We start from the raw sequence: 21,661 nt of genomic DNA on the forward strand, positions 1-21,661 counted from the left end.
AGACTCCTTGAAACTTAGCAACAGTGTCGTGAGCACACCTTCAGCTGTGCACGTTTTAAGGAGCTTCTGCACATGCGCAACTCATGTGATGTAATTGCCTTATGGGCCAAATGCAAATGGATCTGATAAACAATGTGCACAGGTAGCCCTGGCCACTCATGTAGAAGTTTACGTCAATGCCACCAGGCGGTAGAACACTGCAGCAGATTTTTATCCCCGTTCACTTGGCATAAATCCTCCTAGATGATAGCACATTCCTCAGATGTACTAATTCACTCCCTATATACTAAAATTAGATTGGATGTCAGTATAGGTTAAAGTTGTACTGACAGTAAACCTATTTTGTTGGTTTCTGAATGGGTTATAGTACATTACGTTATGAATTTTATCATACAGTAGTCCATTTGAGGCGCTGAGAATCATAAGAGCCTCAAGCTCATCACCATCTATTGCTAGAATGTTGCATTTATTCACTCTTCTGAAATCTATTGATCTTATGGTGAGTCAGATTTTTTGTGCTGCAGGCCCATAATCTATATTTGAAAAGTCACGAAAAGCTGTATCACTGGTTTCTCTGGTATTCACTTAAATGTGGGATCGATGGCTGTGTGCCTTATGGACCTCAGCACCTCATTTGTATTCTACTCAGGTGAGCATGTTAGTAGACATCACTACTTGAGTTTAATCATTTCCACAAACGGCAGTTTGCATTTGGAATTGATTGTTTGCTGTGCGGTAATCGGCTTTCGTGTTCAGTGTAAACATGAACTATTTTAAATCTATTTTAAATACTTACAGAAAAGTAAAGCTGTGAGAATGGGTCATGAGTCGTGATTGGGTAGCTCAGTCAGTAGAGCACTTGCCCACGAAAGGCAAAGGTCCCGTGTTCAAGTCTCAGTGCGGCACACAGCTTTAATCTGACAGGAAGTCCACTGCAGAGTGAAAATCTCATTCTGGGAACAGAAAAGTAAATTACCAGGAAAAGTTTGCCTCAAAGGAACCAGGGCCTCCGAGAACAGACTGAGATAGTGACAAAATCAAATAAGCGTGACTACAAGCCATCATTTAACAAGGGATTGTACTGTTAGCACAAGTTGTTGTTTGGGTGTAGCGTAAGAATATCTGATGTTCATCCCGGAAGTAAATTCGTGAATTAATACACATGTTAGGGATCTTGTACATTTGCCCACTTAAACAAAAATACGAACCGGAGAGTCGTGAAAGCTTACACATTATTTCGTTACTGTCTTAAACTGTACTTAATTATGTACAAAACAATAAAATTCTTTCTTTTGCCAGATAAGTTATTATTATTATTATTATTATTATTATTATTACTGCAGCTGTTATTATTGGCAGTGGCTGTAGCTGTATAAACTTATTGATAAATGCAATACAGCAGATGCTCTAAATTTCAAACTCCCAGATTTATCTGAATCTAAACATTTGTGAACACCCAGAATGTATACTCACGAGCGGGCACCGGTTATGAGTTAAAACCTCCAATTGTTTCAGAAGGTTCATGTTTTATTCCCTTGTCTACAATGTGTAGAATATGGATATTGGGTTTTATGTTTTATTTATTTATTTACACATCAAGTTCCATAGGACCAAATTGAGGAGCAAATCTCCAAGGTCATGGAATGTGTCACTGCATGAAATTATAAAATAAAATTAATAACAAATAAAAATAAATGTTTATGAACCCCAAAAAAGTCAGTCCATAAGTTTAAGTAAACGCAATCAACAACACAACAAGTATCAGCTTAATTTTTCAAGGAACTCCTTGACAGAACAGAAGGAGTGACCCATGAGGAAACTCTTCAGTTTCGATTTGAAAGCGTGTGGATTACTGCTAAGATTTTTGAATTCGAGTGGTAGCTTATTGAAAATGGATGCAGCAGTATACTGCACACCTTTCTGCACAAGAGTTTAGCCCGATTCAAATCCACATTTGATTTCTGCCGAGTATTAACTGAGTGAAAGCTGCTTATTCTTGAGAATAAGCTGATATTGTTAACAAGAAATGACAGTAAAGAGTACATATATTGAGAGGCCAATGTCAAAATACCCAGAGTAGTGAACAGGGGTCGACAAGAGGTTCGCGAACTTACACCACTTATTGCCTGAACCACCCGTTTCTGAGCCAAAAATATCCTTTTAGAATGGGAAGAGTTACCCCAAAATATAATACCATATGACATAAGCGAATGGAAATAAGCAAAGTAGACTAATTTTCGTGTCGAACAATCACTCACTTCAGATACCGTTCGAATAATAAAAATGGCAACATTAAGTCTTTGAACAAGATCCTGAATGTGGGCTTTCCACAACTGTTTACTATCTATCTGAACACCTAGAAATTTGAACTGTTCAGTTTCACTAATCATATGCCGATTCTGTGAAATTAAAACGTCAGGTTTTGTTGAATTGTTTGTTAGAAACTGTAAAAACAGCGTCTTACTGTGATTTAGTGTTATTTTATTTTCTACAAGCCATGAACTTAGGTCATGAACTGCACTATTTGAAACTGATCCAGTGTTGCACACAACATTCTTCACTACCAAGCTAGTGTCATCAGCAAACAGAAATATTTTAGAGTTACCCGTAATACTAGAGGGCATATCATTTATACAAATAAGGAACAGGAGTGACCCCAACACTGATCCCTGGGGCACCCCCCACTTGACCATACCCCACTCAGACCCCACATCACAGCCATTCTCAACATTGTGAATAATGTTCTTTTACTGTCTGTTGCTAAAGTAAGAAGTGAACCAATTGTGAGCTGCTCCCCGTATTGTGTAATGGTCCAACTTCTGGAGCAATATTTTGTGATCAACATAATCAAATGGCTTAGTTAAATAAAAAAATGTGCCTAGCATTCAAAACCTTTTGTTTAACCCATCCAGTACCTCACAGGGAAAAGAGAATATAGCGTTTTCTGTTGATTAATGACTCGTAAAGCCGAACTGTACAATTTATAGCAAATCATGTGATATAAAATGATCAATTATCCTTACGTACACAGCCTTTTCAATAACTTTTGCAAGCACTGATGGCATAGAAATAGGTCTAAAATTATCTACATTATCCCTCTCTCCTTTTTTATATAAGCGGCTTTACTACTAAGTACTGTAATCGTTCAGGGAACTGACCATTCCTAAAGGGAAAATTACAAATATGGCTAAATACAGGGTTAACATGTGCAGCACAGTACTTTAATATTTTGCTAGGCACTCCATCATAACCATGAGAGTCATTAGTCTTCAGTGATTTAATTATTGACTCAATCTTCTTCTTGTCTGTATCACAGAGGAGTATTTCAGACAGTCTCAGAAAGGCATTTGCCAAGAAAATTATATGATTCTCTGTAGAAACTAAATTTTTATTTAATTCACCAGCAATGCTCAGAAAATGATTGTTAAATACTGTACATATATCTGATTTATCAGTGATAGAAATATTTTTACTGCAAACTGACTTTATATCATCTACCTTGTGCTGCTGACCAGAGACTTTCTTCACAACTGACCATTTGGTTTTAATTTTTTCCTGTGAATCAGCTATTCTATTTGCATACCACATACCGTTTGCCTTCCTAATAACATTTTAAGCACCTTACAATACTGTTTGTAATAGGCTACTGTAGCTTGATTGTGACTACTTCTAACATTTTATATAATTCCCACTTTGTTCTACAAAATGTCCTTATCCCACTAGTCAGCCACCTGGGCTGCCTAATACTACTAGTACCCCTTTTAGAACTTTTTAATGGGAAGCAACTCTCAAAGAGCATGATAAATGTGTTAAAGAAAGCATTATATTTATCATCTATGTTATTGGCACTATAAACATCCTGCCACTCTTGTTCCTGTACAAGGTTTAAAAAACTCTCTATCGCTCTGGATTAACTTTCCTGCAAAGTTTGTAATTAAATGTGACATTTGTTTGAGTACTAATGCCTTTTAGTGTTAAAATTTGTGCATCATTGTCTGAAAGGCCATTCACCCTTTTACTAACAGAATGCCCATCTAGTAATCAAGAATGAATAAAAACATGGTTATGGCTGTGCTACTGTTTCCCTAGGGGACCTATAAACAACAACAATTAGAAATTTAGTTTCACTAAATTCAGCTTCCCCTGCACTCCTTGAAAAATAGCCAGCTAATCTGTATCCTGGTAAAGGAAGCCTCTGAATTGTCAAATTATTTAAGTGGTGCTCTGATATACCAATAATTTCAGAGTCAACATCTATAAGCAGTTCACTAACTTTATCTCTAATACTTCTTATATTTTGATGAAATATGCTAATTCAAATGGTTCAAATGGCTCTGAGCACTATGGGACTTAACTGCTGAGGTCATCAGTCCCCTAGAACTTAGAACTACTTAAACCTAACTAACCTAAGGACATCACACACATCCATGCCCAAGGCAGGATTTGAACCTGCGACCGTAGCGGTTGCGCGGTTCCAGACTGTAGTGTCTAGAACCGCTCGGTCACTCCAGCCGGCTGTGCTAATTCCCTCTCTACTTGGAAATGTTACAGCCTCAGAAGGTGAGCCCTTAGAGGGACTTCCTTTATGCAGGTATACCTATCAGCTGACTCCAATCTAAAAAATGTGCAACTCTAACATCGACTACTACAGGAATTTTTCTGTGAGTGATCCCACCACCACCACCACCACCACCACCCACTACACTGTCACCTGTAAGGTTTGCCAGCCTCCCCTTCCTATACTTATTGAGGTGCAGGCCATGCCTGGTGAATCCCGATCTACTTATAGACCCAACTGGCACCACTGAGATGTGACCCATGCCATCTGCTGTCAACGCTCTCCCCAGCCCCATGTTTAATGCGCCTAACAGCCACATTAAGATGAGGCTGATAATGACGCTGAACAAGTTGTACGAAATGCACATTAGTGCCACCAGTTTGAGTAGCTATCTTTACCAGGTCACCACCTACATCATATTCCCCATCCCTATCACAACTGTTCCCTGCACCACCCACTATCACTACCTGATCCTCCTTCGTAAAATTCCTACATAACTCCCCAATGATGTCAGTCAATTGAGCCAAGCCTGCACTAGGCTTCACAATGCTGGTGACCTAGTACTCATTCCTCAACACTTCCTGCAACTGCTGGCCCACACCTCTACCATGTGAACTACGTAGCAGCAGAACCTTCTTCTTTCTGTTAGACTTTGCAGCTGTTCTAGGCCTTCTAACTGCTGAAGACTGCTGCATGTTCCCTTCATCTACAGCTACACAAGGCTCTTCTCCACTCAACTCTGACAGTTTGTCAAATCTTTTTACGTATATACACGAAGTATAACTGTTTGAATACCTCCTCTCCCTAGCTGCCTTCTTGCCAACTGCCAGTTCCCATTCCCCACCACCCTTCACCCTCCTCAACCTATCTAGTTCCTCCTTTGCGTGTTGTAACTGCACCTGAAGGGCACAGATCTTATGTACGTGCTCCTCTATCGACTTATTTCTACTACAGATTCTGCATTCCCAGGAGAAGATCTCGCTAGAATGCCCACGGGCTTCCCCACTACATTCCCGCCCATGAAAATACTTTGAACAAATCCCACACCGTAACCCACTACTCACAAACCTATGACAGGGCCCACACTTCTCACTCATGGTAAAATTTTACAGTTACTGAAAAACTATATGTCTACATTACTGAAGTTCAGTCAAACCAGTAGAACTATTGATAGAACTAACAATAGCAGTCTCGAAATTCTCTGTCTACTAAGAAAGCAACTACTTGCATTAATATTACTACACCACAGCTAACACAAATACCAACAAAACTTCACAAAATTATAAGCTACAACCGAAAATTCAACATCCACTTGAACACTCAACACAATTAAAACGGCGAATGAAAATTTTAGTGGAATGACTGTCTTGTGGTAGTCGGGCAGCAAAACTATTTATACTTATTGTATAAGATTTCAAATTTTCTTCCTGTCTGCCCTATGTAGTAGCAGGAGCAGTTGTCACAATTTACTTTATACACTGAAGAGCCAAAGAGACTGGTACACCTGTCTAATATCATGTAGGGCCCCCACGAACACCCAGAAGTGCCACAGCACAACACGGCATGGACTCGACTAATGTCTGAAGTAGGGCTGGAGGGAATTGACAGCATGAATCCTGCAGGGCTGTCCATAAATCTGTAAGAGGTCAAGGGGGTGGAGATCTTTTCTGAACACCACGTTGCAAGGAGTCCCAGATATGCTCAATAATGTTCATGTCTGGGCAGTTTGGTGGTCAGCGGAAGTCTTTAAACTCAGAAATTCTGGCACTCTCTCCCATTTTGCTACAATACAAAGGCATTTTTCATTGTGACGGGATCTTCTCATGAAATTTCAATCACCAACTTTCTCCTCAGAGTGGGAAAATGCTTTGTTGGTGCCCGCGTACAGAGAGAGAAATAATCATCAAAATAAAATAAGAGAAATCAAGAGCTTGCATTTAAGTGTTCTTTTTCCCGCACACTGTTTGAGAGTCATACAGTAGAGAAGTACCTTGAAGGTGGTTCGAAGAACCCTCTGCCAGGCACTTAACAGTGAATTGTGGAGTAATCATATAGATACAGGTGTGATATTTACTGTTTAAATCAAGAAAAATAATTCAATGTTGTGCTTGGTGTTCAACTGTAAACTGTATTTTGGGATGTACGCTATTAAGTTTATCAGCTATGCTCTCTGTTTCAGTGATCGTTCCATTGTGTAGCATCAAGGTATCATCAGCATAATGTTTTTAATAAATGACTTTGTCTTTTTGTATTTGGTTTTAAAAAAATCTGGTTTGTAGATCATTAATATAAATGTCAGCAAGTTGGCCAATTAAGCTGCTGCCAATTGCTAAACTGTCATTCTGAATACAGATAATGCTATCAAAAGTAAAGTATTTGTGAGACAACACTAACTCAAGTGAATTCATTAGTTTGTAGATTTCCGCACTACTTAGCTCCTTATGATGCAATAAATTGTCTTTTATTATTCGGATTGTGTCATAAGTATGTTGGTGTACAGATTAACCTTGTCAATGGATGTAAACTTACCTGATCTGGGTATGATGTCCATGTTTATGACATTTGGGCTGTGAACTGAGCTTTGGAGCTGTGGGGTTTATTATTATGCAGCATTTGGCTTTTGTGGATGTTAGAAGGAAGTTGCTGTTCTTTAATAAGTTACAGCCCGAAAGCTCAGATCACAGCCCAAAAGTCATAAACATGGACACCAAATATGCCCAATTGTTAACTCAATAAATAGTCCCAGGTAAAAAGTCACTAAAAAACTTAATGAATTTTCAGTAAATCCTGTAGATTTATAACCAACTACTCAATAAAGAAAAGTTATGAATTGACTGAATGCATCAGAGACATCACCAACAACACTGAGCCACCTGCCACAACTTGACTAAACTCGGACAATTGTGTTATCAAAAAAATTATCACAGGGGAAGCAACTTGGTGTTATTAATATAAACTTACCACAAATGACAAAAGTGCAGAAATTCACCTGAAGGGTCACTGTTTCCACAACATTACCAACATTCAAGTCAATGTGATGCACATCATCTTAAAGAAAGACTTTCCTGGCAGTTTCACGTGGTTGTATGATCATTCTATACAGTGTACTCAACTGGACAGAGACTATGTAAAACACCCGAAACATTACAACCACCAACTTAACTTTCCTCATCTTTTTTATTAATCCAGTCTCAAAACATATCGGACTGATGGGGTACACTATCTGATCGAAAGTATCTGGACCTCTATTAGTGGACAGTAATATGGGGAGTGTCCATCCTTCACCTTTATGACAGCTTGAACTCTGCTGGAGACACTTTCAATCAGATATCTGAATGTCTGTGGAGGAATGGCAGCTCAGAGCTGAAACAAGGGTGGTGTTTGACATGGGGTCTAGAGTGAAGTCGGTGTTCTAATTCATCCAAAAGCTGTTCCACTGGGTTCAGGTCAGGACTCTGTGCTGGCCAATTCATGTAAGAAATGTTTTTGACAACAAACCGTTGCCTCACATATTCTGCTTTATGACATGGGTCATTGTCATGCTGATAAAAATTATTGTCCTTGAACTGTTTCTGTACTTCACACAGTACATGGTGCTGTAAAAAGTTTTCATATCCTTCCACACTAAGCACAAAAATACTCCCATACCTTAATGCAACCTCTTCTGTACTTCACTTTTTGCTCTACACGTGTTGACAGGTAATGTTCTCCAGGCATTAGACGTACCCAAACCCTTCTGTCAGATTGCTATGTGGTGTAGTGTGATTCATCACTCCAAATCACTCATATCCAGTCTTTACACCATCACAAGCATAGCTTAGCATGGCCTACAGAAATAGTCTTAACATCCCGACTTAAACTGACCTTCCCTCATCAAGTTTCCTAATCAAATGTATATGTGATACATTATAATGCATAAATAAACATAACTGCTAGGGAAGGAATAGAAAAGCAACTGGAATCACTCAATAGAGGAAAGTCCACTGGACCTGACGGGATACCAATTCGATTCTACACAGAGTACGCGAAAGAACTTGCCCCCCTTCTAACAGCCGTGTACCGCAAGTCTCTAGAGGAACGGAGGGTTCCAAATGATTGGAAAAGAGCACAGATAGTCCCAGTCTTCAAGAAGGGTCGTCGAGCAGATGCGCAAAACTATAGACCTATATCTCTGACATCGATCTGTTGTAGAATTTTAGAACATGTTTTTTGCTCAAGTGTCATGTCGTTTTTGGAAACCCAGAATCTACTATGTAGGAATCAACATGGATTCCGGAAACAGCGATCGTGTGAGACCCAACTCGCTTTATTTGTTCATGAGACCCAGAAAATATTAGATACAGGCTCCCAGGTAGATGCTATTTTTCTTGACTTCCGGAAGGCGTTCGATACAGTCCCGCACTGTCGCCTGATAAACAAAGTAAGAGCCTACGGAATATCAGACCAGCTGTGTGGCTGGATTGAAGAGCTTTTAGCAAACAGAACACAGCATGTTGTTATCAATGGAGAGACGTCTACAGACGTTAAGGTAACCTCTGGCGTGCCACAGGGGAGTGTTATGGGACCATTGCTTTTCACAATATATATAAATGACCTAGTAGATAGTGTTGGAAGTTCCATGCAGCTTTTCGCGGATGATGCTGTAGTATACAGAGAAGTTGCAGCATTAGAAAATTGTAGCGAAATGCAGGAAGATCTGCAGCGGATAGGCACTTGGTGCAGGGAGTGGAAACTGACCCTTAACATAGACAAATGTAATGTATTGCGAATACATAGAAAGAAGGATCCTTTATTGTATGATTATATGATAGCGGAACAAACACTGGTAGCAGTTACTTCTGTAAAATATCTGGGAGTATGCGTGCGGAACGATTTGAAGTGGAATGATCATACAAAATTAATTGTTGGTAAGGCGGGTACCAGGTTGAGATTCATTGAGAGAGTGCTTAGAAAATGTAGTCCATCAACAAAGGAGGTGGCTTACAAAACACTCGTTCGACCTATACTTGAGTATTGCTCATCAGTGTGAAATCCGTACCAGATCGGTTTGACGGAGGAGATAGAGAAGATCCAAAGAAGAGCGGCGCGTTTCGTCACAGGGTTATTTGGTAACCGTGATAGCGTTACGGAGATGTTTAATAAACTCAAGTGGCAGACTCTGCAAGAGAGGCGCTCTGCATCGCAGTGTAGCTTGCTCGCCAGGTTTCGAGAGGGTGCGTTTCTGGATGAGGTATCGAATATATTGCTTCCCCCTACTTATTCCTCCCGAGGAGATCACGAATGTAAAATTAGAGAGATTAGAGTGCGCACGGAGGCTTTCAGACAGTCGTTCTTCCCGCGAACCATACGCGACTGGAACAGGAAAGGGAGGTAATGACAGTGGCACGTAAAGTGCCCTCCGCCACACACCGTTGGGTGGCTTGCGGAGTATAAATGTAGATGTAGATGTAGATGTTACCGCCCCATATCCATGCACAGCTATTTTTAATTAAATATTGTTTAATTACATTTTTTGGTAAAAAATTACCATCAGTCAAGAGTAAAAGAGGTAAATAAAATGCCAAAATAAGGTTGCCTACCTTTTTCCAGGCAATAATGAACAGTGAAAGATTGCCAGTTGCAGATAGGCAAGTGTGGAGGAGTAAATTATTCCCATGGAGTTATACAGTCATACATAAAGTGTATATGATTCTATTGCAAATGTTATAGTATAAAGGTGTCCTAGCAAAAGTGGGACCATCTTAGGGTTGTCATGGTTTTAAGTTTCAGTAACTGAGTATGAGAGGGTGGTGCACTGGAGAAACACTGAATGAACAAACCTATTCGATAGAGAAAGACAGAGAACAACGGCTGTGTGTGAGACAGCCACCGAGTAAAAGAGACTGAGCATTCTTATTTCTCTGTGTAACCAGAGTCCAAGATAATGACTCGTGAAACTCCCACAGTTTTCTTGCAACCATTATTGCAGTGCTGCCAAGTGAGTGGCATGTATAAACACACTATGAAATGATTGTGTATTATGTATATGGAGTGTAGAAGTATGCTCAAAATGCAAATCTGCACTCAGATAATAAAATTACCATGGACTCCTTATTTGCACGTCAAAGATGGATTCTCAGCTGTAGTATGAGAACAAAAATATTGACTGCTATCAAGAAGGATCTTGGTTTGTCACAAAAAGATACTAAATCATATTCTTTACATAATAGCAGAATAAATAAAAAATGCCATCAACCCATATGATAATAGCAACGATAGAAATATTTTTTTTAACATTTCTACAGGTAAAGCAGCAGCATCCGATGTTACTGATTTCCTGCATACTGTTAAGTCAGTTGGGAGTCAACAAAAATTAAGTTTTATTTCTTAGTGCAATTCTGTTATTGGAATGTTTGAGAAACTGATACCGCGAAACAGAATTCTTAATTTCACATCACAGTGCACCTCCAGAGTTCAGGTGAATATAGATAAATGAGCGGTATGGAAAAAGGAATGAGAAATTGTTGGTCATATTTCAAATTAGCCTTGACAAAAAAATCAGTATAGAACACTCTTTGACATTTCCACTAGCACCGATGCCACCTGCTCTTTTCTTGTTTACCAGTGAAATGTTGCAGACAGCAAAGTCCACATTAGCCAAGACATTCAAATGTCAAGTCCATGTAGTTCAGAACACACAAATCAACTTTGAAACAGTGGATGGATTTTACTTCTTATACCAGATTTTGATACTCCTTGCTACAAAGCTGTGGTAAAGTAGCTGAATCTATTCTCATAAAACTTTGTTCAAGTAAGCTGCAGAGATACATATTACATTTCATTGCTATTTAACACCTTCAAAGATACTGAATCTTAAAATTGACAAGTGTTTAATATTTCTTCTACAGTTACAGGACTTCAACAACTTAGACCTACCAGCTTTTTGGGAAGTCTTAAGAATTATCATTTCAGTTCTTAGCCAGTTATTGAGAGAATGACCTTTTGGCATCAATAATGCAAAGTAAGGAAGTCTTTATAACCTCTGGAAGTCAGTGCTATTCTTATCAAATGAATGAAAATCAAACTCAGGACCTTTACCTTTCGTGGCAAGTGCTATACCAACTCAGCTACCCAAGCACGATTCACGACCTGTCCTCACAGTTTTAATTCCACCAGTACCTCTTCTCCTACCTTGCAAACTTCACAGAAGCACTTGCCCGCAAAAGGCAAAAGGTTCCAAGTTCGAGTATTGGTCCAGCACACAGTTTTAATCTGCCAGGAAGTTTCATATCAGTGCACACTCCATTGCAGAGTGAAAATCTCATTCTGTAATGAAAATCATTTTGTAAACACTGAAGAAATTATGAATGCCAACATGAAGAAGTCAGTACACAGATTATGTTTCATGTTAGCAATGTGCCACCAACTTCAAAAATTTTAGTAAATTCCTCTGATATTGATGTTTTAAGAATTTTGCTGGCCAATATGCATAAAGTTTCTCAGACAAAAAACAATAAAGAAATTAACTGTATCAACTGCACAGAATTAGCATCAAAGTTAGAATCCTCATTATGTCTTAGTGTACCAACATTCCATGAATTTACAGGCTGTGATGCCCCTGTGGCTTTCTGCAATACGGGAAAAGTCAGACTGTTTCAAAATAAAATCTACAAAAAAACTTCTGTCGTTTACAGATGGCACTGACGTTGTCATTGACGGAAAAAGCTTAGTTGCTTCAGGAGTTTACTGCTCTTTTGTGTGGCACAAAGCAGTACAAAAGTGTTAATGACATAAGGTTTTGTGTTTTCCAAACGAATGATTCAGCCAAAAAAGATAATGTACAGTATATGAAAAAAATTAAAAGCTTGAATTCAAATATGTTTCCACATTACTTGAAATCATTAAAACAAAAATTTGTGGCTTAATGCTACCAACCCTTATTGCGTAAAACTGCAGCCTGAATCTTGTGGATGGTACATTTATGGCTATTTAAAGCCAATCCTAAGGGACCAAACACACTCACAACTTCAAGAAATTTTACGGGTTACAGTCAGGGATAGTAATAATGACAATTCCTCATAATTTGATTTCAATATTTTGACTTCTGATGCCTCTGAATAACTATTAGTGAAAATTATTACATTCTTCAAAATGTGAAACACTGAGTTTAGATTTGTGTTTTGAGCATGCTTCCGCACTCCATATACACTATACAATCATTTTGTAGTGTGTTTATATATGCTAGATGCTTGGCAGCACTGCAGTAACGGTTGCAAGAAAACTGTGAGAGTTTCGTGACTCATTATCTTACACTCTAGATACACGGAGAAATGAACATGCCCAGTCCCTTTTACTCTGGCGACTGTCTCACATGCAGCTATTCTGTGTCCTTCTTTATCGCAGAGGTTTGTGGATTCATTTCTTCTCTGCCGTGCAATGATCCCATACTCATTTACTGAAACTGAAACCCATGGCAACCCTAAGACAGGCTCACTTTTGATAAGGCAACCGTATACCACAGTAATCTACATTTTATATATGATTGTACAAGGGCTGTTCAATAACAAATGATACTAATTTTTTTTGACAACATACTTTTATTCATCCTCATAATTCTGATGGTCCTTCTCAAATTAGTCTCCCTTCACCACTGCTTCTGATGATTGATAATGCCTCGCATGAAGGTGTTTCTTCATGTTAGGGAATAGAAAAAAGTCACGTAGGGCTAAATCCAGACTATAGGGAGGGTGAGGGTTGGCAATATGCAGCCACGCGTTATCGTGGAGCAGCAGCCAACCTGCTTCAGAGAAATGTGGTCTTTTGCTCCTGATATGGACTTGCAATGTTTTCAGGACATCCCTGTAGTATTGTCCAGTTACTGTTGTGTGTGCAGGTACAACATGCTGATAAATCATTCCATGAATATCAAAGAATGAGACAACCATAACTTTCCTAGCAGAAGCAACCACTTTTGCGTTTTTGGGGGTGGTGATGAAGGAGATTTCCACACTGAGCTTTGCTATTTGCTCTCAGGATCAAAATAATGTAGCCATGTTTCATCAGCAGTGATTACATCAACTTTAACTGCATGCAGGCCTGCACGCGAATGTCCTTTTTTTTGGGAATCAACAGTCTAGGAACCCATTGCGCACAAACACACATCATGTGTAATTTTTCTGTCGCCAACGTGTGGGTGGCACCCAATCAAATGTTCAGTATTTCAGAAAGTTATCTTAACGTAATTCGTCGATCCTCTTTCACAATGACAGCAGCAGTGTCGATGTTTTCTTCCATAAGAGCAGTAACTGGAGGACCGGGTCCCCCTTCCTTTGAAATTGGTTATCTCTCCTCTTTAAACATTTTAAACCATCTTCTAGCTGTGCTGTAGGGAAGAACAGACTCTCCATATGCCTCTTGTAACATTGTATTTGCCTGAGCTGTAGATTTGCTGAGACAAAAGCAAAATTTCAAATCCACAAATTGTGCCACACTTTTTACCTCCGTTGCAGCGGTAGGTGATACTGAACATGTCAGACCTTGCCTACCTCCCACAGGCGGAAACCAGGAGTCCCAACAATGAAACTACTACAGCATATTTGTTGCACATTAAGCTAACAGATTATCATAAGATTAAATTTAAGCGCGAGACAGTAAAAAAAATTATGATCATTCTTTATTGAACAGCCCTCCTGTAAGGAAACTCAGTGAGGGTAATTTACTCCTACCTGCTTATCTGTTTGCACCTGGTAACCTTTCATTATTGGAAATATTGCAGAGCCTGTTTTCTTTAGAAGTATGATGCAATATTCGTTTGAACATACATATCGGAAGGAACAGGTGCTGCGGTGATCTCGCCTGTTATGAGCGCATGAAATGTATTCACAGTTACAGGTATTGACAAGCAGCAGCTGTATAATGGAATGACAACTATGAATATTTGTGGCAGACTGGTACTCGAACCCAGATTTCCACTTATTGTGACCGATCGCCTTACCATTAGGTTATCTGAGCATGCATCATGCCAGACACAATCTAATATATGTCATCAACCATGTGTCTACAACCTGCACTCATACATCCAGTATGTGTTGTCCTGTACAGAGGAGACACTTGTAACTGAAAGCTGCAAAATGCCTCCTCTGTACGGGATTATACGTAATGGATGTACGAGTGCAGGTTGTAGACACGATTGATTATATATGTCAGTTTTGGTGTGGTCATGACGGGTGCCCAGATAGTCTGAGACAAATGCTCATAATAAGCGGGAAATCCGGGTTGGAGTTTGGAGTACCAGTCTATCACAAATTTTCGTTCTTGTCATTCCATTTTACCACTGCAAATACATTTCATGTGTCTGATAATGGGTGTAGTTGCTGCAGTACCTGTACCTTTGGACTTGCATGCATGTCTTTCCTGTGTAGGAATATACATAATGGATGTACGAGTGCACGTTTTAGACATGTGGTTGACGACATGCGTTAGTTTGGCTCTGGCTGTGATGCATGATTGGACAGCCTAATGGTAAGGTGACCGCTCGCAATAAGCGGGAAGTCCAGGTTTGAGTACTGGTCCACCGCAAATTTTTATTGTCGTCATTCCATTATACAGCTGATGACTGTCCATATTCACAACTGCGAATGTATTTTATAACAGCTGTAGTCGTCACAGTGCCTGCGCCTTTGGACATGCATGCATGTCTTTCCTGAATGGGAATGTACGACTGCAGGTTGTAGACACGTGGTTGACAATATACGTTAGTTAGGCTCTGGCTGTGATGCATGATCGGATAGCCTAGTGGTAAGGTGACTGCTCGCAATAATCGGGAAGTCCAGGTTTGAGTACTGGTCCACTGCAAATTTTTATTGTCGTCATTCAATTATACAAATGATGGTTGTCGATATTCGGAATTGTGAATACATTTCTTGTATTTCATAACAGCTGTAGTCACTGCAGTGTCTGTTCCTTCGGACATGCATGCACATCTGAAGGAACATTGCATAATACTTCTGAATAACACAAGCACTGTAATGTTGTATTTATCTGTCAATATTGGGTGACTTTCAATTAAAATGTCTCCTCTGTACAGAAATATACATAATGGCTGTACGAGTGCATGTTGTAGACATATGGTTGACGACGTGTGTTAGTTTGGGTCTGAACGTGATGCGTGCTCAGATAACCTAATGGTAAGGCTTGTGGTAAGTGTCCCTGATGGATTTGTTACTCAGGTGATCTCCAATGATTAGTCCATGTTTGAAATCACCGAGCTCTCACAAACAACATGTTCTGCTGTTACTGCTTCTCTACAGACAATACAATAATCCCCACATCCTTTAATACTGGTGGGGTCCTCCTTTTGTGATGTCTAGTGGACAATTCCTCATTTATCTAGAGGTGTCAGTATACTTCTCATGTAATAGTGTATTTTTCAAAAACCTAGTGAAAATAGGTGTCAGTGATAGGGTTCCTTAATTCAGCAGATTACGTCTATTTCCATTGTTGTGTGTTGGTGTATTCCACTCCACATGAGATCATCAGTTGCTGTGGGACCTTCACCTTCAACCTTTGTCATCATCTAGGTGCATTTATTTTCACAGCATTTAACTGTGATCTCTCCCTGCATATTATTATGTTCCCTTTGGAGTGTGTCTTCTGCACTCACATGGGCAATGTGGGGTGTCATGGTAGCATACTCCCTAACAGCCTCTTGCCCTCTAAATCCTAAAAGTACATGTGTGAGGATCACTAACCCACAACCTGTCATGTTCATCAGATTCTCTTTCGTCAGCTGTGTGCATGGAATTACCATCACAACTTGCCGATGGCAGACTGACTTCATCTGAAATGCATTTTCCCTCTGCTAAATCACCTTTTAGCTCCCGTGGCCCATCTGTGAAAATTTCATTGTCTTCCTTACGTGTTACTAAGTTAATTGTGCCCTTAGTGTTCTCTGCACACTATGCGATTGGATTTTTGACCACAGTTCTAGTGGTCCAGTCCATGATCAACATTCTACTTGAGAGTATGTCATTACAGATTATATAAACTGACGACAACCATCTGATGACAATTGAATTCACCCAGAAGCCACTTCTTCTGTTGCTTAGCGACACTAAGACTCGGTTTTCTACCTTTTTCCTTTTTGCCCCACAAGTGAGAATTAATGATATTCCTTGTACAGATAGCTAGCTAATTTACTACCATTTTCCCCCAGTTTTGCATGGAAAGACATCGAAAGTGCTGTCACCTCTGATCCAGAGTCCAGTCATGCTCATCTTAATTCCTTCCACAGCTATCTCAGTGAGGAGACACCGATTGTCTGCCTTTTTAGACAACTTCAGGTCATCACAGTAGTGGTCACTGTTGTCTTGAGCTTGTTATTGTTTGTAAAAACATTGCATATGTGATATCCCCCTACTGGGGCATCTCCTGCAATATCTCATTGTCCTTGGTCGTTCACTTGTGTGATCTCACGCACCTCCACCTGACATGGGGCCAGTGGTGGTGAAACTCCATTACTCTCATGGCTTCTGTCATTATGTGATATTTACACTTTGTGTAGGGTCCTGAACTAATTACTCAAACTGATTTTTGGAGAAAGCATTGCACTGAATACAGTTTCTGGCGTTAGATGTTTGCCAACATATCAACTGTAGATTGAAGTCACCACCAACTATAACTGTATGAGTTGGTTACATTTTGAATTAAGTGCCCAAATTTTCCTTGAATTAAATCTTCTGAGTCTGACAGTTAGTAAACAAAATGAATTTATTCCCATTGGTGAGTATTACCACTACCCATACTAACCCACAGCAACCAGCTACTTCAGTTTCGCTACAAGAACAGCAATGAACTCACCACCACCACCACCACCATCACCTCACCACCTGAATTTAATTTATCCTTTCTGAAAACCATCAGTTCCCTGGCAAAAACTTTGGCTGAACTTATTTGCAACCTGACCAACTTTCAGTATCTGTAATGATTCCTACTTCAATGCTTTGTGTGAGCAGTTGTAGTTCTGTTTATATCCTAACACAACAGAAACAATTTTCAACTATGATACTGATGTTTCTGAGGTCAACCCATGTCCTGTGTTTGGTTTGCATCTTTTGTGACTGAACAATTTTCCAAAGACCCCTAACCTCCAAAACCACTCAGTCCACTCTGCACAGCCCCTACTACCTGTGTGGTTACCTGCTTTGTGCAATGGACCCTTGATCTATAAAACAGATCCCAACACCTCTCCACTGAATGGCGCAAGACATGGAATCTGTGTTATCAGGTGGGGAATTGTAGGATTCCCCTTGATAGATCAGGAGTGCACTACACAAAGGAAATAGGTGCAATGGTGGTTTCTTAGGCTAGGCCGTAGTTTGAGGTACTCTGATGAATACTCACCCGTCGATATGCAGATAGCAAAATCAGACCACTTTCAGAGGAAAGACACTTTGACTGTCAAAATTTTGTCAGTGAATTGTCGAAGTGTTTGTAACAAAGTTCCCAAATTTACTGCCCCCTAGGGAAGTTCTCATGCTCAGATTATCCTTGAGACCGAGAGCTGCTGAAACCTGATGTCAAAAGCTCTGAGATATTTAGCGAGTCATCAAATGTGTATCAGAAAGACAAATTAGATGCCATAGGAGTAGGATGTTCACTGCAATTGGCAAAAATATTGTCTTTGTTGAAGTTGAAATTGAGTGTGACAGTGACGTTATCTGGTTCTGTATAACAGGTCTACATGAAATCAAGTTAATTGTTGGATGTTTTGTCCGGCCACTCAATTCTGCTGTGACAGTTTTAGGGCCATTCAAAAAAGTGTATGGTCGGTAGTGTGTAAATACCCAGATCATGCAGCACTAGTTGGAGGTGACTTTAACCTACCGAGTGTAGACTAGACATCTATAGATTCTGTCTTGGGCAACTAGCTCAACAGCCCACACGCATTGGAAATATTGTATAGACTCTGTAGCTACAAACAGGCCTGACATTAATGATCATGATGTCATCATATTGACTATGTTTACTAAAATTAATAAATTAGCCGAGGGGGCTAGGAGAAAAATTCTGTTAGAAAGAGCAAATATGCAGTTGTTAGCATCTCCCTTAGGCAACGAATGGGCATCATTTAGTTCCAGTATGTGTGATGTAGAGGAATTCTGGGCAAAGTTTAAACAGATTGTAAATCGTGCTCTGGAGAAGTATGTGCCTAGCAAGTGGATTAAGGACAGAGCAGACCCACCATGGTTTAACATTGAAGTTTGGAGAATGCTGAGGAAGCAAAGGCTGTTGCACTCTCGGTTAAAACAAGAATGCACAAATGATGACCGGCAAAGATTAGTAAGATTCGTGTGTGTGCAAAAAGATATATGCATGAAGCATATAAAAACTACCACTGTACTACCATAGCACAAGATCTGGCCAATAACCTAAGAAAATTCTGGTCCTGTATAAAATCGCTAACTGGGTCTCAGGCTTTTATCCAGTCACTTGTTGATCAGTCTGGTGTGGCAGCAGAAGACAACAAAAAGAAAACCCTGTTTAAGAAATCGTTCACACAGGAGGATTGTAAAAACATATTGTCATTTGACCATTACACAAACTCCTGTGTGGGTGACATAGTAATAGGCATCCCCGGCATAGAGTAACAACTATAATAGCTGAAATCAGATAAGCTGCCAGGTCCGGATAGAATCCAAATTCCATTTTACAAAAAGTACTGAGCTGCATTGGCCCTTAATTAGCGTGCATTTATCTCTCACAAAGCACAAAGTTCCAAGTGATTGGAAAAAGCACAGGTGACTCCTGTGTATAAGAAGGGTAAAAGAACAGACCCACAAAATTACAGATCAATATCCTTAACAGTAGTTTGCTGCAGAGTTCTTGAACATATTCTGAGTTCAGATATCATAAATGTCCTTGAGACCAAAAAGCTTATGTCCACGAATAAGCATTGCTTGTGTGAAACTCGGCTTACCATACCATATTTCTAGGTTTCCAAAAAGCATTTGACACGCTGTTCCACTGCAGGCTGTTAACAAAGTTACAAGCATATGGAATGTGTTCCCAGATATGTGAGTGGCTTGAAAACTACCTAAATAATAGATTCCAGCATGTTGCCATCGACGGCAAGTGTTCATCAGAGACAAGGGTCCCAAGGAAGTGGGATAGGACCACTATTATTTTCTGTATACATAAATTATCTGGTGGACAAGGTGGGCAGCAATCTGCGGCTGTTTGCTGATGATGCTGTGGTGTATGGGAAGCTGTCATCACTAAGTGACTAAAGCAGCATACAAGATGACTTAGACAAAATTTCTAGTTGGTGTGATTAATAGCAACTACCTCTAAATTAAATTTAAAAAAAAGTAAGTTAATTCAGATGAGTAGGAAAAAAACTGCAATTTTCGAATACAGCATTAGTGATCTACTCGATACAGTTATATTGTTTAAATATCAAAGTGTAATGCTGCAGAGTGATATGAAATGGAACGAGCACATAAAGCTTGTTGTAGGGAAGGCAAATGGTCGACATCCGTTTACATGGAATTCTTGAGTAATTCTCGAGTGTTGGGGAACTGCACTAGGTCAGATTAAAGGAAGACATAAAAGAAATTCCGAGATCAGTTGCTAAGTTGTTTGAACAGGACGCAAGTATTACAGAGACACTTTGGGAACTCAGATGGGAATCCATGGAGTGAAAGTGACATTCTTTCCAAAAAACAGTATTAAGAAAATTTAGAGAACTAGCATTTGAAGCTGACTGCAAAACAAGTCTACTACCACTGATGTGCATTTTGCATAAGGACCACAAAGATAAGAAAAATTAGGACTCATACAGAGGCATATAGACAGCCATTTGTTCCTCACCCTATTTGTGAGTGGAACAGGAAAGGAAATGATTAATTGTGGCGTGGGATATCCTTCTCCACTCACCATACACTGACTTATGGAGGGTGTATGTTGATGTAAATCTGCTCCCTACACGGTCACTAAACTGTGCGAGACTGATTCACTGCTTCGCTCTCTAAATTTTTGAACCACCTGATTGTGCTTTGTTTTTGCTGATGGTGCCGACCACAAGTCAATTCAACAACAAAAGACAATGGACAAGAGCTGCTACGTGCTTTACAACAAACCATGATTCTCTCTATGTAATAGTTTCCAAGATCTGATTTTTTGAATTTTGAAATTTTAGCAGGACTTAATGGACACCCTTTTGTGGCGGTGTTCGTAGCGACAAGCAATTCGCTGTAGAACGGCTTACGAAGTCACCGCCACACTTTTAATAGCGGGCCGACCGGTCCGCTGGAACAGTGAACAGAAAGATGAAAGCCCAAACACTCATATTAAATAAAAGTCGGTACTTATCTTTATTAATGAAGATACAGTAACACAGTAGTGAACTCGGTGTCTACAGAAATCTGTCTAGTTCGAGTCGGAGCGGCTAGGTCAGCGTCGGCTGACGACAAACAACAACTCTGCTGCGATGAACACACAACTGACTAGCAAGTACACAATTCGGTGGCGAGTATACAACTGAGTGGCGAATACAGAACTGTCCTAGCGCTCGCGACTCCAGCGCTTAAGAAGCCAGAAGCCAGCGGTGGCGCGCGCAGACTTGCGGCGATTTCCTGTCTCGCTGGCGCTGCTTATGCGAACGGCGTCCGGACTTTGATGCTGCCAACCTTTTGGCAGCGGGCTCGGGTGGCATTACTGGCTAGGATATAACACACCCCATGCTACAAAACCATACATACCATTGCCACAAGGATCACGAAGACAAATTAGACTAATTACAGTGCTCACAGAGGCATTTGAGCAATCATTCTTCACACACTCCATATGTGAATGGGGTAAAATCCTACCAACTGGCTCAATGGGAAGCACTCTCTACCATGCACTTCACAATTGTTTGCAGAATATTAATGTACTTCCAGATTTATTAATAACTAAAATTCCTATTATTGTCTTCCATTGCACCATTGTACCTTAAACTAATGTTTCACATCATCTTAGAGTATGGTCTGGATATGGATTTTAGAGTCTCAGTTTTCCCATGAACTATGTTATTTACAGTGCACATACTCTGTAGTGTGTGGCTTCCACAGAGAAAGAGACCAG

General features: G+C 39.9%; 1 protein-coding gene across 3 annotated transcripts in view; it reads left to right on the forward strand.

Moving 5' to 3' along the window:
• Positions 1–21,661, forward strand: part of LOC124721596 — a 202,150-nt gene that overhangs the window by 140,389 nt on the left and 40,100 nt on the right. The gene's annotated exons all lie outside the window — the stretch shown is intronic.

The sequence above is a fragment of the Schistocerca piceifrons genome, chromosome X (assembly GCF_021461385.2).
Source record: "Schistocerca piceifrons isolate TAMUIC-IGC-003096 chromosome X, iqSchPice1.1, whole genome shotgun sequence".
NCBI lineage: Eukaryota > Metazoa > Arthropoda > Insecta > Orthoptera > Acrididae > Schistocerca > Schistocerca piceifrons.